Raw genomic sequence first — 8,829 nt, 5'->3', positions numbered from 1 at the left:
GGCTCTTTAAGCAATGCCATTGAATGACCACCTTTGGTTTTGTGAAAAAAAAAAAAAAAAAAAAAAAAAAAAAAAAAATATATATATATATATATATATATATATATATATATATATATATATATATATATATATATATATATAAAGAACTTATTATTATATTATAAAGAAATTATTATATTATATTCAAAGTTATTTTATTGACTTTGTTAAACCTTTTAAGGCAAGCCTAGTTTTGACGAACCACCAGCAATGAAAACACTGCAATAGCAATATGGCCAGGTTGGCGGCCGGCACAATATAGATGCTAACGCTGCAATAGCGATGCTGAGCGAGGCCGACAGTCACCGCGGTACAGAAGCTAACGCCATCGTAGCCGATATGCTAATGCTGCGATAGTGATGCTAACACCACGGTAGCTATGCTAGCACTGCGGTAGCTATGCTAACATGGCAGAAGCTATGCTAATACTGTAATAGCAATGCTAACACTGTGGTACGGAAGTTATCGGCATCGTAGCAAAGCTGGGCAAAGCCAGGCGGCCGTGAGGCTAATGCTGCAATAGCCAGCTTTCTTAACCCTGCGGCAATGATTTTACATCGAAATGCTATCATTACATTCACACCCACATAAATGCCATAAATGGTTGTATCAAAAGGCAAGAATGGTTTCAGTTATCGGGGCTCTATGTATGTTTCTAATGCCTTTCTTTCTGTAACTGTTTGTGGCTAAAGATAGAATGTCAAAAAGCAATCTAATAGCTGAGTGACATGATACATTTGTGGGCTAGAGGTGCTCCCATTATGCTTTGGGTGCCTTTTATTTAGGTAATTAGGTTGGGTTAAAGTCACTGAAACAACCTGAAAACTACTTCTTTCCAACCAAATTAAGACAAATAAGGGGCGTCTTTTTCTAGATGTCTTTTCACCTGTCACACGTTTTTGCTGGGTGTGAACAACGTAAGCCTTAAGCCTACACAACATCCCAACCACGACAGACACCCATGTGATCCCAGTTTCCTCTTTTTGAAAAACAAATAATCAGCCTACTTTATAAACTGCATTACTCGAGGAGAGGAGTCAGCTTGGTGGGTATGATTGGAGTTGGCGGGACAGAAGCCAATAACCGACTGGCAGCTGCCACTAATGGACTTCCAGCTGCCACTTGCTATCTGGCAGCTGCCACTAACAGCTGCCACTGGCTGACTAGCTGACTGGCAGCTGCCACTCGGCTTGAAGGTTGCTATCAGATGCCAGTCAGGTAGTGGTAGCTTATGGACACAAATGAATAACTGGTCAATATGTCTGACAAGGTTTGGATTATAGCAGCTACTAACAGCTAGATTACTATTATATGGCAGTGATTAACACTGGTCCTGGTTACTTGTCCTGTGTCTTGTCCCATGTCCTCTGTATCTGTTACTACACCAGAGACCAGGGTCAAACGTGTTCCCAGTGTATAAGTCCACAGCCAGGAGGAATTCTAGGCTAGCTTAGAGGAGGGGCTCATTGTCACTGGTTTGCTTTCACACAGAAGAAATTAATTTGAGCTGTGGATTAATTTCAAACAGCACATTTCTATGTGCATTTTGTGAAATGGTAGGACCTAGATTCATCCGTTTATTGCTTTTCCTCATTTTCCTTGGTACAAACACTCGAGCGCAGATAAACAGGGCTTTCTAGAGTCATGGCATTTCATCATGTAGGAACACCTACAAACAAGAAGCTGCTTTTGCAGGGGAAGGCTTTTAGCAGTAGAAGTGAACCCCAGACCCCTAAGTTCAAGAGAATTGCTTAGCATGAACAAGCAAAAACATGTCAGGCCAACTGACTTCATCCTGATATCATGCCAACGAGAATCTCTGTGTTACCTGAACAAGCAATTGTGTATTACACAAATTACATAAAGCACATGGATGAATGCTTTTCAGTCTGGCACACCAGGGCTTGAACAGTACTCCCACATGCAGTTCCTGAAACTTTCCCATTTCCCATCATCTCTTTGTGTATTGGGTGTGTCTCTGCACCCCTTCACTCACCATCAGCATGTAGTTGTTCATGACAAGCTACTTTCTTTTTGTTATACAGTTACACTTAAATTAATGGTTGACTGCCTGGCATCACTGTTAGGCTAGTTCAACAGCAAGTTGCCGTTTTCTGAATTGCTCAGTGTGACTACGCTGGCTGAGTACTGCGCTTGTGGTTAATGCTAATGCATGAATTAATCATTTGTATTGTTTGAACAAGCAAATCTAAACTGGCTAAACCAATAAATCTTCTTGGAAATGACCACTGGTGCAGTCGTTAAGAACTACAAAATCACTAAAGTGCATCATGTTGCCTTAAAATCTTTGCAACCCAAGCAATGCAAAGACTTATCAATATCAATTATCTGACTCTTCATGTCTTGTGCTGATACTCAGCTCCTTTCTGTCTATGTAAACATCTCAAAAGGGAAGAACCCTGACGCTGGCCTACAAAGCCAAGAACGGACCAGCCCCTCCATACTTGATGGCAATGGTCAAAAGCCGATCCACACCTAGAACCCTTCGAGCTTCAAGTACGCCATCCCTCAAAATCCGCGGAAGACAAGCGTCCAGGCTTTTTTCTGTCCTGCACCAAAGTGGTGGAACGGACCACTGTCTTCAAACCCAGACTGAAGACCCACCTCTTCAGAGAGTACTTGAACGAATAGCAGAGTACTATGGTCACTTTATTGACTTGTGCTTAGTAATGTCTAAAGCTTGGAGGTATCGTTGAACTATTAGTCTATTCTAACTAGCTGAGGTTTTTCTCTTCACAAAAAGTGATGGATTAATCTTGCAACATTACATGAGTGGACATTTGCATGCAGCCTGCAGGGCAAGTGCTAACTTGCTCTTACAACCCTCAACACACTGACCAAGCAATTACACCAAAACGTAGAAGGGGGAATGACCACAAAATGATGGTCTAGACCTCTAGGTCTAGTAGCGAACACTGGAAATTCAACAGCTGTGTGGGTGGAGAGAAGAATGGCTTCCACAAAAATCCAGCAAATCCTGTCAACCAGCTGTTAAAAGTCTGAAGCTGAAAAGGGGACGGCTTTGACAACAAGAAAATGATCCAAAACATACCTCGACATCCACCACGGACTACCTGAAGACTGACAAACTGAAGCTTTTGGAATGTCCCTCACATTCCCCTGACCTAAACATCTGCAAAGGAGAGTGGTGGGAAAAATCCAACTGCAAGAACTCAGAGACTTTTAGCTACAGAAAGTGCCTGACAAACTTAGCAAGATTTGATTTCTGCCAAAGGGGGCTTTGCTAACTTCTGACACTATAGGATTCCTAAACTTTGCACAGTTCAGTATTTTTTGCGTTATGAAGGACAGATTAATGGTACATAAAAGTTTATGGTGAAAATACTGTGAAAAATATGAAAAATATTGGGTTTGGGAGCCCAGTTTTGAATTAGACTTTACTTGGACATTTTTGAAAGGCAACAATAGGTGCTGGCCTAAAGTAGACATCTGCCTTCCTTTTCCAGATAATACCTGTGTGGTGTTGAGAAGTGTGTGTTTATTTTCTACTGAGCTGACGTTTGCCCCAGAAGTCTCCTGTCAGCCCCCTCTGGGCCCTCTCACCCCTACACTCGTGCTAAACTCTTTGCCCCGTCAGCGCCTCTTTAGAACAAGGAGCAAGAAGTGTTTTAGCCGGGCCTGATGTTTGAATCAAGCACAAAACAAGGCAGCCAATCAGGAAAGAGGTCATTTACATATATACATCAAAAATTACATTTTTGGTAGCTAAACACACACAAACTTTATAAGGGGACCTTCTTGAGGGACAACCCCCCCCCAAGAAAAATGTAGGACACGGCCCCTTTAAAGTCTTTAAAAGGAGCAGAGTCAGGTCGAGAGGCTCCCAGGGTTGAAAGGCAGAGAAGAGAAATTCCAGAAGACTGGTGATAAGAAATGAGGGCGATGAAAAAGAGAGGAAAGAGGAGAGAGTGCGCGGGGGGTGAGGGGCAGAAGGAGACACACTGCACCCAGGCTGGGGATGATGTCATGGCTCTGTCTGTGTGGAGTGTGGAGTGGGCGTGGCTGGAGCAGGGCTGAGGGGGTGATGGCGGAAGGGGGACTGAAATTTGAGTGACCCCCATCTAAAATTGAAAGCAGTTGTGAATCCTCTGGAGGGCAAAGCTTTGCGATCCAGACTCTGCTCGCAGTTCCCACGACACCGACCGACCTCCTTCTTCCCTCTTTCCTGACTCACAGCCCCTTCCTTCTTCTACTTCTTCTTCTTCTTTTTCGGTCCGTTCGTCCGTCGTCAGTCTCCCTGCCTATAAATGGGATGTCTGGTGGCATTTCTGAAGGACAGTCTGCGCTGAAAAAGGCAAGAAAGGAGAGAGGACGAGGACAGGGTCACAGTGTCTGTATTAAAAAAACAATCCCGAGCTCTAAAAATGCCACAAAGTGGAAAAATAGCTCAAATTAAAGAAGAATGTTGAGGTGGCTAGACTCCTGTCCCCATGTCCTCGCCCTCTTATTCCTCTGATCTACATCATCATTACATAAACGGACTACTTTCTCCATATCACAAAGGCAAAGGCTGTTCTCTTGGGCCTTGTTTCTAGTCTGGATTATGAAGGCTGTGGAAGCAGCAGTGTTTTAGAGCTTAGTGAGGGAGGTGTACAGACATGTCTAGTTCTAATCTGATCTGAATAAATACACTCACCGAGCCCTTTATTACCTACACTACACCAATATAAGACAGAGCTTCTCTTTCTGCTCTCAAAACATCCTCAGCTCTTCATGGCAAGGACTGCACAAGAAGTTGAAAACATTCCTTTGGGATTCTGGTCCATGTTGACATGTTTGTGTCATGCAATTCCTGATCCTGCGGCTGGGAAGGCCTCTGAAGAATACCGAACTCATTGTCATGTTTGTGAGACCGATGTTTGCGATGACTGTAGCTTTGTGACATGGTGCATGATCATGCTGGAAGTAGTCATTAGGAGAGGGGGGTAAATTGTGGTCATGAAGTGATGCACATGGTCAGCAACAATGCTCAAATAGTCTATGTTGTTATAGTGATGATTAAGCTGCAGCTACTTTGGTTGTTGTACAAAGCGCTAAACAACTACACAACTAAACAACAACAATACATTTTGATTACGTTTCAAAAACATTTATTTGACCTGATTAGTTTGGTATTAATGGGCCCAAATTCCCCACACCAGCCTAGACTACTGACACAAGGCAGGTCTGGTCTTTATGTACATGCAATGGAGCCAAATACTGACCCTACGCTCTTGCCATAAATGCCATAAATGAGTAGCAGACTACTCAGTGCTGAGTACCTGTAGGCAGAAGCAGCCAACAGCCACTTACACATTGCTTTCACACAGTCATTACGTGCTGTAAAGAGCTGTAGTCATCTAACCTAAGGCTGTAGACCTAGTTGACATCACGATGCAATGGTGATTACTCATAAATCATCAAAACACCCAACTAACCATGCCAAAATGTCTCTCAGAACAACATCAACACTAAATAACAATGCTTTTTAGTACACACAAAGCTCAAAGCATCATGGAAGTTCTCCTATAGCAACATCATCATGTCAAGAGTAATCACTGCCATGATGTCAACTAAGCAGACATAGAGCCTTCGATAGCCTCTGTCTCCAGTTGACTGCTACAATGACCTTGATGTAATAGGTTCGGCTTTCCGTGTTGGTAGTGCTACGGCTGTGTTCACATAACCAGGCTGAAATGACAAGAGTCTGACTTTATCAAATCAGAATTAAGTCCCTTAAGTTAAGACTGCCAAAACTGCAAATCTGTTTTTTTTTTTTGGCATATCCAGATTGCATCCAGATTGATTTGATAATCTAGACATCTAAAAAGCTAAAAAATTACAAATACAAATTGGATCCAAACCACATTTGGAGGTGGTTTAAAATGCGAAATCAGATTTTTACAGATGTGTCTCAATCTGGACGCTCTGGACACAAAGTTTCTCAAAGTTTTAAAGTTTCTTGATATGCGCCTATGTTGTTTCCACAGCAACCCATGTAGATGTAGGCTTGTGATGTCCGGGCATGCAAATCGGATCTGATAGCTTGCAAATAACAGTGCGGACGGTCATCTCACCAGATCCAATTTGCCAGCAGTTTGGTCACCTTAGGTGACTGTTATCTGGATTGACTCCTAATAAGATTTTAGCCACACTGGGTAGTCAAATTTGTCTCTGGTTAGTCTGACTGAAATCTGATCGCTGTGTGGGACGAAATATACGCAAATTAGCTAATTGTGCGAGCGGCAATTACTACTGATGTTTCTGTTCCACTGGGAGGGGTTTTTTGGTTGTCGAATCTGTCTTGGAGAGACGGGAGCGTTCACACTGTGCATTTTGCATAACTAGCTCATGCTACAGTAAATAGAATTTCACACATTTCTATTCATATGATAGTGTGTGTAGTGTAGAGTGCAGTAGAACACTTTAACTTTGCTGGCATGTTATTGATTTGGTGAACTTTCATGACATTTCCAGTAGTGCATTATGTGGCGCAGGATGTGGTGGGGAGTGCTGGAGGAAGGGTCACCCAGGGTGCCAAACAAGCTAGAAACGCCACTGCTTTTGCTAACTACATGGAGATCTATTGCACGATACTCATGGTACATAGGGATTAGTGATTAGACTGGAAAACCCTGGAGTGTTAACCTAATTTATCCCAAGCAACTGTTTCAAATTCACAGCCCAAGTCTTTTCTAGTACTTTTACATTACACACAGTTAGCCTGGTACATAAACAACACTCATATGTTCACATAAAGTAAGCTGCAGATGCTCTCGCACAAATAAGTGTGTGTGTAAGGGGGCGACTGCATACTCACGTATTTGGAATGTGGAGTATCTGTGCAGCTTAAGCAGGCAGCTGTGTGAGGGACGGGACAGGAGCCGCCGTGTCATGCTAAACAATCACACTTACACTTAGGCAGGATAGAAACCAGATGACCACGGGCACTGACAACACGCTAGAGTTCGCAGGGTCAGGGTAAATGTAACATAGACACACACACATACACATACACACACACACACACACACACAGACAAATATAAGTGTCCCAGCAGTCTGTGGGAGACTGTAGGGGAGGATTTTAACCACTATGTAAACACTGGGCCCGTTTCTAGCACTGCACGTTTGTGGTTTGAACGCTAGCAGCGAGCTCTTGGATAAACTTCTGTCACATCTGTCTCGTCTGACACAGCAGGCCCAGTTTCAGGAGGAGTTTTCCTCTTTAAGGTAGTGGTCTCCTGGAGATCTACCAATCAAGCACTTCTGAAGGCAGTAATCAGATGATTGAGATGGGGCTGATTAGTGTTGGAGCTAGCATCTGCAAGAAGACTGATCTACAGAAGCAGGGTTGGTGAACACTGCTTTAACTCTTAGTGTCCAGGGCGGGATTATAGAGTTAGGACTTAGTAAGAAAAGGATTCGAAATGTAGAGTGAAGAGTAAAGGTGTAGTCAACCCGTATTATTAAGACTTTCCTGCTGAAGAATAAAACAGGATAGATGGCAAACTCAGCATATCTTTAGTGTTTGTATGCGGGTCAACCAGCACAAGACCAGCATTAACCAGTCTGTAATTCACGCTGTCATAAGCTGCTACTGAAGCAGCTTCAGATGCACATGTACATGTGCAGTACTATAATGCCATGGTCTTGCATTGGAACCAGTGGGTTATTGGGTTACTAGGTTGTGGGTTCGATACCCGCAGCCACTAAGCTGTCACTGTTGGGCGCTCGAGCTAGTCCCCTTATGTCCCCTTAGGGGTGGCCATATTTTGTTTTTTTCGAAAAAGTGGGGGCACATGGGTGCTCGTCGTGGTTAGGATGTTGTGGTTGGGGGGCTTAAAGTAGGACTGTGGCTGTGTATATATATATATATATATATATATATATATATATATATAATTTTAAAAAATATAAAAATATTTTAGATTTGCCACCTGCTTCATAACATGTTTCTTATTTTCTTGACAATGTAAACAAAAAAAAGGCTTAATTAAACTGATGTGTTTATTTACATTTGCGTTTAGACTATTTTAAGCTGTGGTCAATTGGCCGTGGCAGTTTGACCAATATTTGCTGTAGATGCAGGTACATGTAGACCAATAGTGATAGTGTGAAGGTGGGACTAAAGAAGTTTGACCAACGGTTGATGTAGCTACAGATACATTTGGACCAATAGTGGCAGTATAAAGGAGGGACTTAAGCAGTTTGACCAATGGTTGATGCTTATGCAGGTACATGTAGACCAATAGTGGCAGGGAGAAGCCTGGGCTTCAACAGAGGTGTTTAAAGCTGTATAAATCCACACACAGAATGTGTGGCGACTGTAAAAAACAAACGCAGACATAAATTGAATGCAGTTTACACAATTTAGAAATCCCGGCTGGACGCATTTGTCACATCTCAAAAAGACGACATGTCTGAGGAAAGATGATGTATAGACAGCCTACTTAGAACTCATCGTACTGTTTGAGCATGGCAATAACGGTACTTAAAGCGGAAAGAACTTACTCAGACAGGTCGAAGTTTTCCACTAGGGGGCACTATTAGCACTCAAATAGCTTTTGTATGTCTTCTTCTCAGTAATAAAGTATTTTGATGGATTGGCTGATTATTATTGAACACACTATGTTGAAGTACACCATATTAAGACCTACATATTGTTACAGTCAAGGTTCCATTTAAGGTGGTCAGTCACTCCAGAATCAAACCCCAAAGTCCACCACCTACAACTTCAACAAGAGCCTGTAAACTTTAACTACTG

Source organism: Salminus brasiliensis, chromosome 11 (assembly GCF_030463535.1).
Source record: "Salminus brasiliensis chromosome 11, fSalBra1.hap2, whole genome shotgun sequence".
In the NCBI taxonomy this organism is placed as follows: domain Eukaryota; kingdom Metazoa; phylum Chordata; class Actinopteri; order Characiformes; family Bryconidae; genus Salminus; species Salminus brasiliensis.
This window is presented reverse-complemented; position numbering follows the sequence as displayed.